The sequence below is a fragment of the Lissotriton vulgaris genome, chromosome 6 (genome assembly GCF_964263255.1).
Source record: "Lissotriton vulgaris chromosome 6, aLisVul1.2, whole genome shotgun sequence".
NCBI lineage: Eukaryota > Metazoa > Chordata > Amphibia > Caudata > Salamandridae > Lissotriton > Lissotriton vulgaris.
The window spans coordinates 387,117,919-387,137,452 of record NC_141694.1 but is presented as its reverse complement, the minus strand read 5'-3'; the positions used below and the strand labels follow the sequence as shown (position 1 = coordinate 387,137,452).

At 46.8% G+C, this 19,534-nt stretch overlaps 1 protein-coding gene across 2 annotated transcripts in view; it reads right to left on the bottom strand.

The window, feature by feature from the left end:
* The window catches only part of DLGAP2 (DLG associated protein 2), an 800,561-nt gene that overhangs the window by 638,280 nt on the left and 142,747 nt on the right, over positions 1-19,534 (bottom strand). The window lies entirely within an intron of this gene.

Here is a 19,534-nt window from a genome sequence, read left to right as displayed (position 1 = left end):
ACTAATTTCCAACAAATCTTTAATACGAAAGCTGTTTCCATCCGGCCTGCCATGTCAGAGTATCCAAAGCAGCCTGTCTGAGAATATGCAAATATGTTAAATGCATGGTCTCTATTTTAATCATAGAAGTAGCTTTACAGTGGCATAAATGCCTTTTTCATGAGCAGCAGCAAGCCGCTCTAAAAGGCACATTTACAGCCGCTGCAGCTGTTAATTGTGAATAATTATCCAAATGACCTACTTGCCCAACATGAAGAGAGCTGGTATTAAGATTATCTGGCAATCCTTCTTCCTGCACTACATGTCCTGCATTGGAAACCATCTAAGCAATGAGTGGCTTTTATGCTATGAATGTCATTTATCTGTAAGTAAGTACCGTGCAGCATCAGTACGATGATTGTGACAAGTGAAATATCACTTCCGTCTCCCAGCTCATTATTTACTTCCCCTTCACGTCCGCATTCGGTGCAATTAGTGTGGGCGCCTACTAATAAATCAGCAAATGACACAGTTAACACTACATGGCGTGTACCCGTGTGCACCAATTGAAAACCATCTTCTATATACTCGATGGCATTTCACAGGCAGTGGCAGTGCGGCCACGTAGTCTGGCAGAGCCCGCCAATATATTCAGACTATGCTGTGAGAGTTTTCTAAGACCACTCGGGAATTCGGGAATTTCCTTGAGCTATTTACTAAGGATCTGCCTGCAAGGGATCATGGGCGCCCAAGACCCAGCCCTGAAAAGCACAATCAACATTTTGAACTCATAACTCATTAAAAGTAATGGACATCATAAACTGGCTCATAATTTAAAACTGATGGTATTTTTCTTGTGATAGGATTCAGCAGGAGCACATATCCTAATTATAATTGTATTTTCAATTATGAGGTGATGACGACCCCTGACAGGGCATTTAAGGGCTTTACACCAGCAGCATGCTGCTCCAGAACCCAAGGTTCAATCAATCAATCAAAGCATTTATATAGCGCAATACTCACCCGGAGGGTCTCAAGGCGCTGGGGGAGGGGGATCTGCTACTGCTCGAACAGCCAGGTCTTGAGTTGCTTCCTGAAGGCGAGGTGGTCTTGGGTCAGGCGGAGGTGGGTCGGGAGGGAGTTCCATGTCTTGGCGGCGAGGTAGGAGAAGGACCGTCCCCCTGTGGTGGCTCTTCGGATGCGGGGAACGGCGGCGACGGCGTGGCCGGTGGATCGAAGCTGGCATTTGGGAGCGTAGAAGTTGAGGCGGCTGTTGAGGTATCCTGGGCCTTGGTTGTGTAGGGCTTTGTGTGCGTGGGTGAGGAGTCGGAAGGTGATTCTCTTGTTGACCGGGAGCCAGTGCAGGTCTCTCAGGTGTCCGGAGATGTGGCTGCGACGGGGGATGTCCAGGATGAGACGTGCTGAGGAGTTCTGGATCCGCTGGAGTCTCTTTTGGAGTTTGGCGGTGGTTCCGGCGTAGAGGGAGTTGCCGTAGTCCAGACGGCTGGTGACGAGGGCCTGGGTGACTGTCTTCCTGGTCTCGGTGGGGATCCACCGGAAGATCTTATGTAGCATGCGCAGGATGTTGAAGCACGACGAGGAGACGGCGTTGACTTGTCTGGACATGGTGAGGGAGGAGTCCAGGATGAAGCCCAGGTTGCGTGCATGGTCTGTTGGTTTGGGTGCGCTGCCTAGGGCGGGGGGCCACCAGGAGTCGTCCCAGGCGGAGGGTGAGGATCCCAGAATGAGGACTTCCGTCTTGTCCGAGTTCAGTTTCAGGCGGCTGTTCTTCATCCATTCGTATACCTCTTTCATCCCTTCGTGAAGGTTGGCTCTGGCGGTGGCGGGGTCGTTGGTGAGGGAGAGGATCAGCTGGGTGTCGTCGGTGTAGGAGATGATGTTGAGGTTGTGCTGGCGTGCGATGTCTGCGAGGGGGCTCATGTAGACGTTGAAGAGGGTTGGGCTGAGCGAGGAGCCTTGAGGAACGCCGCAGATGACTTCGGTGGCTTCAGATCTGAACTGGGGGAGGCGGACTCTCTGTGTCCTTCCGGCGAGGAAGGAGATGATCCACTCCAGTGCCTTCTCCTGGATTCCGACGTTGCTGAGTCGCTGCACTAGTGTACGGTGGCAGACAGTGTCGAAGGCCGCGGAGAGGTCTAGGAGGATGAGGGTTGCTGTTTCTCCGTTGTCAAGCAGTGCTCGGATGTCATCGGTGGCTGCGATCAGGGCGGTCTCTCTGCTGTGGTTGGCCCGGAAGCCGGACTGCAAGAGGTAGAGGGATCCGTTTGACTCGAGGAAGGCGGCCAGCTGCTTGTTGACGGTCTTCTCGATGACTTTAGCAGGAAACGGGAGCAGCGAGATGGGGAGGTAGTTCTTGAGGTCGGTGGGGTCGGCTGATGGTTTCTTTAGTAGAGCGCTGAGTTCGGCGTGTTTCCAGCTCTCCGGGAAGGTAGCGGTGTCGAAGGAGGTGTTGATGATGTCCCGCAGGTGGGGTGCGATGACAGCGTTGGCCTTGTTGAAGATGTGGTGAGGGCAGGGGTCGGTAGGAGATCCGGAGTGGATGGAGTTCATCGTGCGGACGGTGTCTTCGGTGCTGATCGAGGTCCAGGCGCGGAGGGTGGTGGTGGGGGGCGTTGGTTCGGTTGTGGCGTGTGTCGGTTGCGTGCTGAAGCTGTTGTGTATGTCCGCGATCTTGTTGTGGAAGTAGGAGGCGAGGGAGTTGCAGAGGTCTTGTGAAGGGGTGATGTCGTTGTTTCCGGCGTTGGGGTTGAAGAGCTCTTTAACGATGTTGAAGAGTTCCTTGCTGTTGTGTGCGTTGTTGTCCAGTCGTTCCTTGAATGCGGTTCTCCTGGTGGCGTGGATGAGTTGATGGTGTATTCGGGTGGCGAGGGCAGTCATGTTGTCAGGTGTTGGGTCTCTGCGCCACGTTCTCTCGAGGGCTCAGCAGTTCTTCTTGGAGCTCTTGAGTTCGTCGGTGAACCATGGGGCTTTCTTACTACCGGGTCTGTTAGGCGGCGTCTTCAGAGGGGCGAGGTCATCTGCGCAGTTGCTGATTCACTTCGCGAGGTTGGTGGCCGCCTGGCTTGGGTTTGTTGCGCTGGTGGGTGTGTTCTTGCTCAGGGAAGTCGCGAGCTAGTGGTTAGTGGTTAGTGGTTGATTCAGTGTTATTTGTTACTTTTTGGATTTTGGGATTACTCTTGTGTTCAAGCAAACCATCCCATGAATTCACTCCACATTTCTCTGTGGAAGAGTTAATTAATATGAGTTAGGTGTTATTATTGTGGGAGATAGTGCAGATGTTTGGTGGGGTTAATAGATGAGCTAGAGATTAGGGACTCTGTTTACGAGAAACAAATTCAGCACGGTGCCGCAAGTCATTTTGCATTAGTTTTGAAGCACAGGGATGCAACATATTTACAACAATATGTTGCATCTCTGTGATTTGCCCTGCGCTGGCGCACGAACTGCTGTCATGCGCCAGCACTCTTGCACCATGATGCAAGGAGCGATGTCTGCATCGTTGGGAGGTTATTTTTGTGCAGGAAGGGGCACCTTCCTGCACAAAAACAATCAATTGAGGTGATTTCCTCTTCCAAAGAGGAACAAAATGTGGGGAAATTCAAACATTTTTCCTTTTTCCGCCTCGCTTCATCACCCCTGGGATGGTGTAGCATTCTGACGCATTTCCAGGTTTATGATTGCTCGTAAATCTAGAAATGTATCAGTGGACATGGGTGTTGCATGGGAACACCCACAGCAACACCCATGTCACACCCCTAACACGCACCATGTTGCGTGAAAAGGGATGATATTTACAAGTACAAGTAAAGCCCCGCAGGGTGGCTTTACGTGTGCTTTTAAATATCACGCAGCAGGTTGCACCGCCGGGGCGTCACGCAATGTGGCACACTGCGGTGCAAGGGGCTTGTAAATAAACCTCTAGGCATTGGTTGGTTGCAGGGATATGGACTTTAAAATAGGAGTGGTTGTGATCTTAGAAATGAGTTGTGGGCAAATTGCAGAAATATATTAAAAACAATATAAGTGACCTAGAGAAGGTTGTGCCTAGATAGAAAACAAACGAAGGGGATGGTAAAGGAAGAAGAGGGTCAGCTGAAAGAAAGGGGAGAGAGAACAATTAACATTTTTAAGTAAAATGTAAAGATCAGTTGCTCTAAGCCTGATTTTATTAATAAAGAGGATGCTTTTTGCGACCGCAGGCAATTTGAGGATGTAAGACTCAAGACAGAATCAACATTATTTACAAGTGAAAATAGTGCTATATTCAGTACTTTTGATAGGCATTAGAATTGGGTAAACAGTCTGTATGGTTCTAGGCTTGCACTAAGCCATCACTTCAGCAAGGAAAACTAGTCAACTCCGGGGTTGGAAGCTTAAAGTAATGGCTGGGCGCAAATCTTGAAAGAACAGTCTGGAAATGCAAGAGAGGATGTCTACTCAGGTTTGACTCATAGTATTAATTTTAAAGTAAAGCTGAATCAATTTTGGATGGCTCTGGTTTGACATGGCACAAGAAGGAGGGTGAGTACACCTTCCCTGGACAGTACAAATGCATTGCCTGCAGGCTTGTAGCTGGAGGGCGGAGACCCACCCGCTGAAATTTAAAGAAGACGTTGTTAGCAAGAGGCTGCTGAAGAGACTTTCTGAAGCAATACCCTTTGGTAGATGATTGGGGTGATGGGTGGAACAGCAGATTCTGTTGGACAAGGTGCAATGGACCCTTAGGGGAGACTCAGCCTTTTGTTTTCCTCGATCACTGTTGGAAAGTGGATTATTAGTAGGGGCAAATGTATATCTGCAACTGGCAATAAGGCCACTAACACAGTGTAGGGCTCAGAATAGGTCTTTGAAAATTATTCTCATGCTCAATGCTTGGTATCTTGGCTGCGAGCAGTCAGGCTTAACTTCAAAGTCAGGTATGTAAAGCATTTAAAACCACTAATTCAGTAAATAATTAAGACACAATGCACAATAAAAATCGAACACCAATTGTTAAAAATATGGAATATTTTTATCTCTAAAATGACATCAAATCGACAAATTCCAATCTAGGGAACCAGAGATATGATTTTTTAAAGATTAGGGACTAAATGGCGCATAGAAACCTATGGCGCCCTATCCGGACATCTGGTCGAGATAGCCCGGGTCAAAGTCAAAGTATCAGGCCAACTGCGATGGAGCCCTGGGCGGTTTTCCATTTTTAAGTGCCCCAAACACCAAAGTCAAGTTTGGGCACGATTTACTTTGTGAAAGCAGTCCTGCAACACAGGGCTACTTTTAAACTGACCTCAGGCTCAGCAGTGTACACAAGCAAGTGCAGAAAAGGCTGCTGGCCTCTAAACTGTCATGCCCTATTATATGCTGGGGACTTAGACGTAGTTTCAATCCCCCTGCCCTATTGTGTACTAGGGCCTCATAGGGTAGGTCATTCCAATCACAATGGTACCCCAACCCATAGTGTACCCGAGTGTATGTAGGTGTTTTCACTGCATTCTTTTTTTTTTTTAAACCTTTATTGACAAAAATAGTTATACAATAGCAAGCATGCAGCCACTCAGGGTCGGCTGTCAACATTTCCAAGAAACAGAAACTGATGAGTGAGTTACAAGGCACTTTAGCCGACAACCCGAGGGCCCGGCGGCAAATAAACAAACATGTCATAGCCATACATTGAATCACAGGAGAAATAAGTTCTTTTTCTTTTATGTTTTTTAAAAACCAACAAACCAAGAAACTAAAAGAGAAATAACTGTGTAGGATAGACACAAAGCTTATACACAAGTGATCCTTCTGGGGAGGGAGTACCGCATCCAAGGTAGTTACACAGTAACAAGTGAAGTTGAAAGGCTATAGGGAGAGCAGACAGGGGGGGGGAAAGGGGAAAGAGAGCAAGCCAGCAATATATGAACCAAAATCCAGACAAGAAGGAACATCACGCTAAGGGGAGTGCAACACTTCCGGTGGAGGCACAAAAGGGGGAGTACAAATCTCACCATGGTATTGATTCCACTGATTCCACACCCTCCCCCACTTCTTGGGCCTGCCCCGAGCGACGTAGACTGTTTTTTCACAAAACATGCACCAGTCCATGTTTCTGGACCAGGCCCACAGACAGGGTGCCTTTGACGACCCCCATAGTTGCGCAATGTCACGCTTGGCGACCATATTACCCAGGGTGGCCCACTGCGTCTGAGCCACGTTGTAGTCATTTGGCTCCCACACATTCAGTAGACACCTTCGGGCCTCAGGCAAAATCGGAACACCCGTCACTTCTTCCATAACAGCATGCACACGATTCCAGAAAGACACCACCGCCGGACATTCCCACAAAATATGAAGGATAGTACCCACCATTCCACACCAGCGCTTACACAAGCCATCCGAAGCATACCCCATACGTAACAATTGAGGACCCGTCATATACACTCGTTGTAGGATTTTCAATTGCACCAATCGCAGACGGGCCGGGATTGCCACCTCTTTCGGGGAGGATATCGCCGCCTGCCAATCCTCATCGTCAAGCTCTAGTCCATCGCTGGTCCAGGCCGTACGGAGCTGTAAAAGAAGGTCCGCTCGGTCATTTATCAGTTTTTTATATATAAGGGAGATCGTACAGTCCGGGACATGGCCGTCGAGCACTCTGTCCTCCAGGTGTGAGGACTCCGGAATAAGAGTGCCAGTCTGAGAGACCGAGGAAATGGCGTGTCGGACCTGCAGGTATCGAAAGTACTCTTGATTGCTAAGTTTATATTCAATTTGCAACTCATCAAAAGTCTTTATCCTGTCCTTCCGCCAAAGGCCCCCCACCCTACTAATACCAATGACGTCCCATTTTTCAAAGCCATAGTTGGTCCACAAATTGCCTAACCTCTCGGCAGCGTAGAGTGGAGTCGCTCGAGTGATAATGTCCGACCAGCCCATAGCAGCATTAGCGTTATACCAGACCCGCACCGCAACCTTGGTGGGCCCCGTTAACGCCGCATCTGACCGTTTAGAGTAAAGTGCCCTGTTGTAGTCCCCGCCCGGCAGCAGCCATTTGTCCATAGCAAAAGCCGGGTTAGAAGCTGGGCCATACATCGCATGATTGACGGAGCTTAATTGTGAGGCCCAGTGATAGCGTCTGATATCAGGCAATGCTATACCGCCATCATAACAAGGCAGCGTGAGCTTGGCCAAGGCAATCCGGGGATGTCCCATCCACAGCAATTTCCTTTGGCGGCTCTCGATCTCGTGGAAGTAGCTGGAAGGCACAAGATCCAGGGTGTTCTGAAGCGCATATAAAAATCTAGGAAGGGACATCATTTTAAAGAGAGCTGCTCTGTCCACTAGGGACAGCGGCAATTTGCTCCAGGCTTTCACATCTCCTTTTAAGCGAAGAAGTGGGGGGAGCAGGTTGCGCTGATACCTGACTGCAGGATCACGCGAGACATATATGCCTAAATACTTGAACCCGGAAGGCAAAATTTGTATTGGGCAGTTGCGCGGTACGAGTGGCGTGTCATCCGCGAGCGAGTAAACACAGGACTTACCCCAGTTGATGACTAGACCAGAGTTCCTCCCAAAGGAACTAAGGACATCGAACAACACCACCAGAGATTTCCGAGGGGAAGTGAGGTAAAGGAGAATGTCGTCTGCATAAAGTGAGATGCGGTCTTCAAAACCGGGAGTCCACCTGATACCCCTGAGTGATGGCTCCCACCGCAACCAAGCAGCCAGGGGCTCCAAAGCCAAGGCAAAAAGCAGTGGAGACAGAGGGCACCCCTGTCGCGTACCCCTCCCTAGAACAAAGGGAGCCAACACTCTACCATTAACGACCACCTGGGCTAGGGGCTCTTCATAGAGTAGCCGGATCCATCCAATGAAGACCGGTCCGAAGCCAAACTTCGCCAAAGCTTCCCACAGGTACGGCCATTCCACTGTGTCGAATGCCATAGTGGCATCCAGAGAGACCAAAATGGCCGGCTCACGTAGAGTCTCCGCTCTCGCCAGCACGCCGTGGAGACGGTGTAAATTCAGCGCAGTGTTGCGGGTCAGAATAAAGCCAGACTGATCTGGGTGCACCAAGTCACCAATCACTTTAATCAAACAATTAGTTACCATTTTTGCCAGAATTTTAGGCTCCACATTGAGAAGTGAAATGGGCCTATAGGAGGTACACAACTCACGGGGTTTTCCCTCTTTATGTATCACCACGATAGACGCCAACCACTGATCACAGGGAAGCAAACCCCTCTCCCTGGACTCCAAGAACATCGAGCTAAGATACGACGCCATTTTGTTTGGACACAACTTGTACAGCTCGATGGGTATGCCGTTCGGGCCCGTGGCTTTTTCAGAGCGGATGGAGCGAATAGCGAACGCTACTTCATCGGTGGAGAAGTCCGCCTCCCTTAGCTCTCTGTCAGATTCGGACAAGCAAGGCAAAGCGATATCCCTGAGCAAAAGATGTGAGTCCTCCTTCGGCCGGTCCGAGACCGGCGCATACACCGCTCGAAAGTGGCAAGCGAACTCCTCCACGATCTCCAACGGATCTGTCACACGTAAGCCATCCACTCGCTCAACCACCGGCACCACTCGATTCAGTCTCTCTTTCTTGTCCAGCCAAGCTATCAACTTCCCCGCCTTGTCGCCCACATCATACAAACGGCCCTGTTGCTCCCGACTCATGGCTTTCGCAGCATTCGTAACCAAGGCCTTATAGTCCGACTGCTTCAGTTGCAAAACATGTACCTTATCACGTGTGACCCCAGACTCAAGATCTGCCTCCAAAGCTACAATATCAGACTCCAGCTGCTCAACCTCTTCATTGTGGCGCCTCTTAGAACTGGTGATTAGCGATAGCGTCTGACCCCGTATAACAGTTTTAAAGGCTTCCCACAGGGACACAGACGAAGACACCGACCCCACATTTTCGACAAAGTAGTGATCAATGGCTTTAACCACCCCAGCCCTGGTCTCTGGAACACGGAGATGCCAGGGATTGATCGGGGCGACTTGGCCACCTGCGTTCAAATGGAGGTCTATGTGGATCCACACCGGGGAGTGATCCGAGATGCCTCTAGGCAAATGTCAGACCTCTCTTACCGTTGTTGCCTTGGCTGCGGGCACAAGGATATAGTCAAGTCTAGCCAAGCTCCCGTAGGCCCCGGAATGGAAAGTGTATTGAGCCTGCCCGGGGTGAAGCATCCGCCAACAATCAACCATACCAAACGTTTCCAAGAAACCACCCAGGCAGGACTGCGACGGTGTGAAAGCCCGGGGAGGATGGCGATCCTCAAGGCCGCTCACAACCGAGTTGAAATCCCCTCCAACCACCAGAATCCCCTCAAGAAGCCTCAACACCAGTTTCCCCAGGTCGACAAACGTGGTGGTCTGCAAACCCGGGGGGACATATATCGAGAGGATGGCGACCGCTCTCCCCTCCCACCTACCAACAATGGCCGCATACCTTCCCCTATCATCCAATATCGTTTCATCAATCTCCAAGGGAAGGGAACTACGGACCATAACACCAGCCCCTCTGCAGCCCGAAGTGAATCCCGAGTGTGCAACCAACCGGTAGCCCCTCCGGTTCATAGCATGGAACGTGTTCCCCACCAAGTGCGTTTCTTGCAGTAATACAACATCAGGGGAATGGCGTTTTAAATATTGAAGTACAATCCCCCATTTTATTTTGTCCCCCAAGCCGTTGACATTCCAACTCAAGACTCTCAGCCCCCTACACCCCATCCCGGAAAAAGTGGCACGGTCCCCCGAACCCCATGAAGGAAACACAGATCAAACTATGCAACAATACGTAGCTTCTGAAACAATTAAAACAAAATGTCCCGAACAAACAACCCCCTACCCTGCACCCCTGCGATAAAACAAAAAACCACACCAAGTTGCAGTGTGCCTGTCGCCCTACCCGAGAAAACTAATCTACAAGAAGAAAAGGAAACACCCCAAGAGGAAGGAAAGTCCTGAACTCCCCGCCGCCCCAGGGTTTGTCTGCAAGAGTGTCATTGACCCAAAAAAGGATAATAGTCCACCGCAACACGGTACGATGGTGACACACGCCGGTATCCCTACTCCTCCTTGTCCCGTTGGCTTCCTTCTGCACCTCTGGAGTGTTCCGCATTGTCCCGTTGCGTCAATAGTGTGTCCAACAAGTCATTGCCCACCTCTGGCATATCAAAAAACAAGACCCCTCATTATGTTCAATGCGCAATCGGGCGGGGAAGAGCATAGCATACTTCATGCCCAGGTCTCTCAGTCTACGCTTCACCCCAGTAAATTCCAGTCTCTGTTTCTGTACCGATTGAGTAAAATCGGGGTAGAAGCTGATTGACGCATTCTCAAATTTGGTGGGGCCGCTAGCCCTCGAGGCCTGCAAAATGGCGTCTCTGTCCCTGTAGTTGAAGATCCTCGCAATGATGGGTCGCGGGTAGCCCCCTGTTTGCGTCTTCCGCCCGGAACTCTATGGGCTTGCTTCACTTCAAAAAAGTTACTTAGGCCCTTAGGGGAGAGGTGGTTGAGGATCAGATCTTCAACGAGTAAGTCCGTCGATTGATCGGCTGAGGACTCCGGAACTCCGACGATGCGGACGTTATTGCTCCTAGCGCGACTTTCGAAATCCTCAAGACGGCGGGCAAATTGGTCACTCGAAGTCCGAAGGGTCCGGATCTCGGTCTGGAGATCGGAGACGTCTGTGGTGAGGCTGGCAGTTTTGATATCCAGCGACTTGACTTTCTCGTTAGTCTTAGCCAAGTCCGCCCTAATCAAGCCTACATCCACAGCCACAGTGTCGACTTTGATCGCCAAAGTTTCATATTGTTGACCCATCGATGACTTCATACTCGCAATGGCGCCCATCACGTCTCAAAGAGTCAGCTCCTCCAGCTCAGGGGGGCCACCACCAAGGTCCTCCTGGGTTTTGCCAGTCCCGCTAGGCGAGCCCTTGTTGCGCGCAAATCGGTCCATAATGGTGGTCTGAGTAATGCCACCACGAGTCGTGTTCTTGAGTGACCACTTGTCGCTGTCGGACTTGCCCTCCATGGTGGGCTGCGCACCCCTTGGGGGCTTTTGGGACCTGGTGAAAATGGCTCCCCAGCTTGATCAAGAGGCAGCCGTCTCCCAGCCTCCTTAGACAAGAAAAGCGAAACCGAAAGTAGACCCCGGGTAGTCGTCCCCTTCCATACGCCGTTGTTGTTCAACTACTTTCGGGGTGCTTCGGATGCCCAAGTCCCGGGATGACTCACGGTGTAGGCCTTCAGGCTTCAGGAAGGAGCATTTCAGGTGTCCGGCATCCGATTCAAATTTTGAAAAAGGCCATTTAGATCAGGAGAGTCTCAGCTACAAGAACCCGTCGTCAGAAACAGGATTAGTGCCAGGATAGACGGTGGAGGCGGCGAGGGTCTCGGGAGCTCACAGCTCACGCGACCATCTTGGATGCGCGCTAAGCTCCTCCTCTCCACTGAATTCTTAAAGGTTTCTTTCAGGATAGCACTGGCCCTGGGCCTGGCTAGACCAAGATCAGGTTCAGTCTGAGTCAGTTACCACCTGTAACAGTCAGCAAAAAGTTGGGGGAGTTGGGGGAGTGCCCAGGGCACAGGATGACTTTGCAACAATCACATTTTCATTTGGGCTCATGCCAACCAGTGCAGAACCTCACACCTGTCTGTGCCTTTGTCGTGGGTAATGCAGACTGGAGACTAACTTACTGTGAGGGGTATCACTACACAGAGGCTGTGTCTGGAGGGCAGCCTTGAAATGACATTTGATATGGGAACCACTCAAAACTAGTTCGGCAGTTTGTAGAAGCTAGAGACATTATCACCCTTGTTTTAAATCACTCCCTGACTGTGTTAAACGAGCAGGAGTAAAACTCAGCACTTGAAAAGTTACTTGATACACAGTAATAGAGGATGGAGTATGGTCCCATGAAGGATACAACATACACTGTTGCAGGACAAATAAATGAACAACAAGTTCCAGTCATTAAAAATTTAATGTATACAATGGGAAATCTGTCACTAATTAAGGCATCCTCCAGAATGGGAAGAGGAGGTAGCACACCATGAACAGAGATAAGATAACCAGTACATCTAGGTAACGTAAACACAACAGCTGTTGGACGTGGGTTAACAGTAGTGATAAATATGTGTCTACCACTGGCAAAAAGGCTACTAACAAAGTCTAGGGCTCAGAATGGGTTTCAGAAAATTATTCTCTTCAACTATCAGGAGCTATAGAGGGAAATCACAAGGCCACCCTCCTCTCACAAATTATTCATACAAAAAGGCCTGACTACCAGAGAGTATCTTCAATAAAGCTCTTAGAGACTGCGTCAACCGTGGCAATATCACTTTCAACCCACTACTTGGCACCCTGTCCACTTTTTTGCAGGCCCAGCTGGTAGCCTCCCTGGTGTTGCATACGCGAGGTGCCCTCTCACTTTCTCACTTATTTTTGTGAAACATTCTTTACTCATATGTTGTGGGAAAGGATTTGCGTGGCTGGACACTCTAACAGTGGTTTGGGTTGTTGAAGGTTTTTTAAGGCTTTATTAAATTGAGAGTACTGGGACTGTGAAAAAGTGAACAGGGTGCCAAGTAGTGGGTTGAAAGTGATATCGCCACGGTTGACACAGTCTCTAAGAGCTTTATTGAAGATACTCTCTGATAGTCAGGTCTTTTTTATTCAGAAAATTATTTCCATGCTCAGCCCTTGTTAGCTTGGCTGCAAGCAGAGGGAAACATCACTTACAACGCAACTTTTACAACGACATACCATTACAACGGAACTTTTACAACGCAAAAACTTTTACAACGCAAAAACTTTTACAACGCATGTATTTACAACGCATGTTTTTACAACGCAGGTACCTTTACAACGCATACCATTACAACGTAAGTATTGGTAAGTATATAATTATATTTTAAATGTTATATGTTTGGGGTAAAGGGGTATTTTTAGGGTTCAGGGTCAGTTTTGGGTTTTTGGGTAAAGGGGTATTTTTGGGGTTCAGGGTCAGTTTTTAGTTTTTGGGTAAAGGGGTATTTTTGGGGTTCAGGGTCAGTTTTTAGTTTTTGGGTAAAGGGGTATTTTTGGGGTTCAGGGTCAGTTTTTAGTTTTTGGGTAAAGGGGTATTTTTGGGGTTCAGGGTCAGTTTTTAGTTTTTGGGTAAAGGGGTATTTTTGGGGTTCAGGGTCAGTTTTTAGTTTTTGGGTAAAGGGGTATTTTTGGGGTACAGGGTCAGTTTTTAGTTTTTGGGTAAAGGGGTATTTTTAGGGTTCAGGGTCAGTTTTTAGTTTTTGGGTAAAGGGGTATTTTTGGGGTTCAGGGTCAGTTTTTAGTTTTTGGGCAAAGGGGTATTTTTGGGGTTCAGGGCCAGTTTTGGGTTTTTGGGTTAAGGGGTACAGGGTAAAAATAAATTAAAATTAAATTTAAATTAAATTAATTAATATAAATTAAATTAAATTAAATTACATTAAATTATATCTTTTTTCAATTAATTTACGATTATAAAATTAATATATATTTACCAATACTTACGTTGTAATGGTATGCGTTGTAAAGGTACCTGCGTTGTAAAAACATGCGTTGTAAATACATGCGTTGTAAAAGTTTTTGTGTTGTAAAAAATGCGATGTAAAAGCATGCGTTGTAATAACATGCGTTGTATCATCATATATCCGCAAGCAGACAGACTTAACTTCAGAGACAGGTATATAAAGCATTTAAAAACACCTATTCAGTAAATAATTGAAATACAAGACCAATTAATAAAAATAGGAAATATGTCTATATTTAAAATGACACTAAAATGAATCCAATGTAAGGAACCAGAGATATGAATTTTTAAAGATTTAGCACAGTATAGCACATGAAACCTATAGCGCCTATTGGGACATCTGGTCGCACTCGACCAGGACAAAGTCAAAATTTTAGGCCGACCATGATGGAGCCCTGCGGGGCTATCCCTCGCGGCAGCTCTCGCTCAAAGTTTTTACCTTCTGGCTTAGAAACGTTTATGGAGCTTTTCTTCCCGGTGTCCCTTGAAGCTCTCAGCCAGTCCATATTCGGATTGCTTTACGAAGAGCTCCCAGTCAAACCTATGGAATTCTGACCTCTAGGCTCGGCTTGGCTCTCGGGTTGGTCCCAGTCACCTTTTCTATGTTCGGACTCAGAAACCTTTGCGGATCTTTTTCTTGCGAGGTCTCTCAATGCTCTTCACCAGGCTGAATTCGGTGAGTGTTCGCCGACTTGGGTTTTCACCAGCTCCCAGTAAAACTCTGGAAGTTGGGCTTCCTGAGATTTTCAGCAGGACGAACCTGAATAGTAAGGCCAGCTTGCGTTTGAGGGTTGTGCTTGGCCGGCCAAGTCGAGGAAGTCAACTTATGAAGTTTTTTTCTGAAGTTCTTCAAACTTTTGGGACTTTTTTCTGAAGTTCCTTTTAGGAGCCCAAAGTGTTTAAAACTTACTCCAAGGGTCTGAAAGCTCCAAGATGGTTCTTGAAAGTTTGGGACTTCAATTTTCCCAATCCACTTGGACAAAACCCTTATAAATCCACTGCTAGTACTCCTGTATGGAGATTCTTGGTGGTAATGGTCCAGGTGAGCTCTGTTAACATGTAGCTTGCAAGGAGTCCATTCTTTAGTCCGTTTGAAGCAAGTTAGGTCCACCGGACTGTAGCTATAGATTGTAGATCTGGCGCAGTCAGTCAGAGTGCATGGCCTGGTTGGTGCAAATCAACTTCTCAGCATGGACCCTTCTTCTTCCTCTTGTTTCAAGTAGCTGATCTGAGAGACGCTCCCTTTCTCAGATACCTATTCAGTGTTGTCTGGGGTCACACGGGAGGGCACTCCTGTCCAATGAGGCGTAGTGCAACATCCCAGAGCATGACCATTTCCTCCAAAGTGTGGCACAATGGTCTCCCAGAATGCACAATTTCTTCAAAATTCAATATGGCTGAAGTCTGAGCAGAGAGGCAACTGCTGGCTAAACCAACCTACATGATGGCTCGTCTACGTATTCTCCTTCCTACTAGCATCTGCACATTCCTTCCTTATTCCTGCCATATGGCTAGATTCAAAAAGTAGGGGTGTAAATGAAACTGGTTTATTCTGCCTGTCTCATCCTTCTTTTGAAGATCATTGTTTATGACCCCTCCCCCTTGCTCTGCCATTTCTATAAAGCAGAACTCTCTCCTCCCAGAATGGCTCTTCGCCTCAGGGCTACGTATTACCTCATCAAAGCAGCCTGGCTAATCCACTTAACTCTGACCAGTAAGGGCAGATCACTGGAAGGCTGAATTTTGGCTTACAGACAAGAAAGTCTTATAACTTGTTGTTTGTACATTTTAGGATACATTCAACAGCATATTGTTAGATTTATCAATACCATTCTACAGAGTCCTTGAATGATATTACTGTGTTTCCTGGTGGGAGTTAATAATTAATAACTGAATGTCATGTTGACCCATGTGGCTAGGGATCTGCAGTGGGGAAAATGTAGTGGAGAAAATTAATTGGGCAATGTCTCCAACACCAGGGCTTGTAAAAAGTTTTTTATGGACCTTGCCTATATCCACAAGACCGCCTCTCCTAGAACATCTAGGGGAGTCTTTATGGGTTCTGTATATGTCAAAATATTGCAGATCCTCACTCCAAAGTGCTTATAGCACCAAAGTCGATCGATTTTGGGAAGCACTTGACTACAATGAAGGAAGTGAAATGTGCAATTTCACTATCCCCAGGGCATGTAAAACAATTTTATTAGGGTGCGCCTTATAAATACCTTTCGCCTCACCACTGAGACACTTTGGGGAGACCCTGGGGGTACCTAATATGCAAACATATTGCAGTGTCTTCATTTGCAAGTGCCCCAAACAACAAACTCGAGTTTCAGCACCATTTACATGTTAAAGGAACTACTGTAACGTAGGGCTGCTTTTAAACTAACCTGAGGCCTCAGCAGTGCACACATGCAAGTGCAGAAAGGACTGCTGGCCTCTAACTGCCATACCCTATTATATACTAAGGACTTAAAGGTAGTTTTGATCCCCCTGCCCTACTATGCACTAGTGCCATATAGGGGAGGTCATGCCAATCCTATGGGTACCCTAACCCATAGTGTACTATTTTGTATGTAGGTATTTTCACTGTATTCTAAGTGTTTTCAGCGTAGCACTGGCCTTAGGCCTGGTCAGGCAGAGCCAAGTGTCAGTCAGACTCAGGTATTGCCAGTACCAGTCAGCAAATAAGTTGGGGGTACCCTGGGCACAGGATTACTTTTCAACAACAGCATTACAATTTAGACTAGATTTTTTTGTTTATATCTGTGTGCTAGTAAATAAAAAGCTACATTCCTCACAAGCTTAGTAAAAAATGTACCTTTCCCCTTGCCACTTTACACATATATACCCGAGGCTGCTCCCCACACAGTATATGTGCAGCTCTCAGGCCCTCCCTGACCTTTTTATAGAATGCACAGCTGCTTGCTTGCCCCGCTTCTGCATCTCGAATGCACTGCTCACAAAGACAGGTACCGCACCTTCTGTTCCGAGGCACAATTAAGAGCCTACTGTGCAACTAATTTATTTTGTATCTGACAAACAAATTATTTAATGGCACAAACACGTTTTGAAAAATATTTCCATGTGTACAGAGGCATATCATGGAGCACTTCAATATTTCTTAATTATCCCTTATGTGCCACATATAACCTAACACATGTATCCAATTGTTTTGAGACACTGCGCAGCAAGATGTACCGCTTAAAATATTTTCTTCTAAAGTTGTCTTTGGAAGGAACTTGTGAGGGCAAAGCTTGTTCTCTACCCCAAGCGTGCATTGTGGGGATGGTTTGAACATGTTTGCAAGAGCTATATTTGGTTCCCAGTCTGCATGTGGTTGTGTACTGAAATTCCTACGAATATATGCAATCAGTATCTCTACTAAGACCCAAGCAAATGTGCTATTTATTACCAATTGTTACAATGCATGTTAAAGAAGAGGATGGGTGCTCACTGACAGCTGGACAGAGGTCATCAACTCATTTTTATCTTGGAAGCCAATCAAGCAAGGAGATAGTGATGGTAGAATGGTCTGTACAGTCCAAGGGTATGAGTTGTTTGCCTTGGTTTTTTGGTGATGTTGAGACCACACGATACAGGATGTGGCCTTTAGAATGTGTTGGTTGTGTGACATGCTGTATCACGTTGGGTGTGTCTATCAAGTTGAAGAGGTTGTCTCTAGTTGTTTTGAGCTTATATTGCCTAGGAGGTTGCAGTCACCCAAGAGGGTTGTGTGGACATGTCGATGGAAACTGTGGTGAGGAGATATGAGAATTTATCAAAGAAGTCCTTATTCTGCCTCAGAGACATGTAGATGAGATGGACTGTGGCAGTCTGAGTTACAGAAAGAGAGGGAAATGTCATGTCAGCAGCTCAGCGAAGTGGAGTGTTACTAGTTTGCCTTGCGTGCAGGACCAGGAGGGCTTATGGATGACACAGTGGCCTCATCCTTTCTTATGTGCATGGTCCACACAATGGAGGCGGTAGCCGGTGGGAATAAATATGTCTAGGATGTGTGAAGATGTAAGGGTAAACCATACTACGGTGATGAAGAGATCAATAAGCTTGTGATATGTGATGAGGTGTGGGATGTTTGGTGCATGGAGTACTGCAGAGCAGGTATAAATGAGCGTGATTTGGAGTGTGTACCCTGTGGTTTGAAAGTGTGTGGTAGTTGGTGGGATTAATATGAAGTCGGCCCTATGTGTTCAGTGAAAGCTAATTGAATATCTGGGATGTCTAAGTCAGGGTGTGATCATGGGGTTCGGCAGTATGGGGTGCTGAATGAGGCACATGAATATAATCTTATTGTGTCGGTGCCACTGAAATAGGATGCTGGACCAAGGTACTTTCAAGCCCTAACAGAACAAAAAAGTCAACGCCCTTTGCTGGGTGCTCTTGCGTGATGCGACATCCCGAAGAGTTGATTGAAGTAGTAAGAAGACAAGAAGTGATGTCACTTCCTGTGCAGATGGATGATAGGAAATGAAGTGCACTTGCTTGGCTTTTATTTTTAAGTTCTTTTTGCCAGAAAACAGTGATGTCACTTCCTGTGCAGATGAATGTGGAGAAATCCAGTGTTGATGTCAATCCCCACCCCACTTGCTGAGTTGTTTGGTGTTATATACTTATGTGAGAGAGAATTGACAGTTTAAATCTGGAACACATGTAAGGAAGAATATATGGCCTTTACCATTCACACATTTGCTCTGTCTCTGCTTTGTACAATCTAACATTGCAAGCATCAAATGTAGCTACCAGTATAAGAAAAAATAAAACACGTCAGTACTGCAGGGTCGTGTGGTATACTTCTCTGCATTTAAAAGAGGGGCATGGTGTTATATTGACCACCAAGATATCATGCCAGCTATATCTGCTGTACAATCCTATCTATCACTTGATAAACTGGCTTAGGAGGTTTGGTCAGGTTCTAAAAGGGTTACGGCACCTGGTGTTCTTTGAGCACCCAACACCTACTAGTATAATAATTACAATATATTGATCCGTTTGTTAATGCAAATTCCTAAGTCAGCCGTGTGTAATATGCTCCTTTCAAGTGTAAATAAAACATCTTGGTGGGCGAAAGTCGTTGCTGCAAAGCACTGTAGCCTGTTGATCACATTTTCAAATCCAGAAATCCGCCCCAAGAGCTCAACAAAAAGCAAATCCTATACCATTCAGAGTAGCTTCTTTAACAAATGTAAGCCAGATTTGTACTGCCCATTTATCAAACGTGGACCAATAGTGCATCTTGAAAATGCCCAATTACTACGAGAAGCTGTAGTGGTAAGGGATGGGTGTCATACATAGTCAAACAAAGTCTAACACAACTCACCTACATGTTACAAAAAGATGCCCCATAGTTCCCTTGTAAGAGTTTTATTACCAAAAGCCGTCTTTGTGTTACTAAAAATCAACTGACAACAACTGAACATCTGAAACCACTTTAGTTGCACTCGATGCTTTTCTGTGTTTCCAAAGCAAGGGATTAAATGCCTACCAGTGTAGTGGCTCTATATGAAGGATTCTTAGCATGATTTTCATTCAGACGTTCCATTGATTCATATTGCTGCCTTTCAGCATTTCATTTCCAATTTAATCCAATTCAGGGGGAGGCATAATGAAGCTTCTGGAGCAGCTGACGCATTACACCACCCTTACTGTAAGCTTTTGCCAACATAAAGAGCATCATTATTAAGACAATCACGTCCATCACTATTTCACAGGAGCAGATGCACATTTTGCAGCCCTTCCAGGAATCAATTATGCATAATGATAATTAAACATTTTCAGAAAGAGAACACAGTGGTTCCTACAGGAAAATGGCAGGCCTGCTCTGTTTACAATGTGTGCTCTCTGCAGTAGCTGTGCTCAGTGTGGCTTAACGTTTACAGTAGTCATGTCGGATATTTGTAAAATGTAAAGTCAATTCAATTCAATTCAAGTTTATTGTATGATTACTTAAAACCATTACGT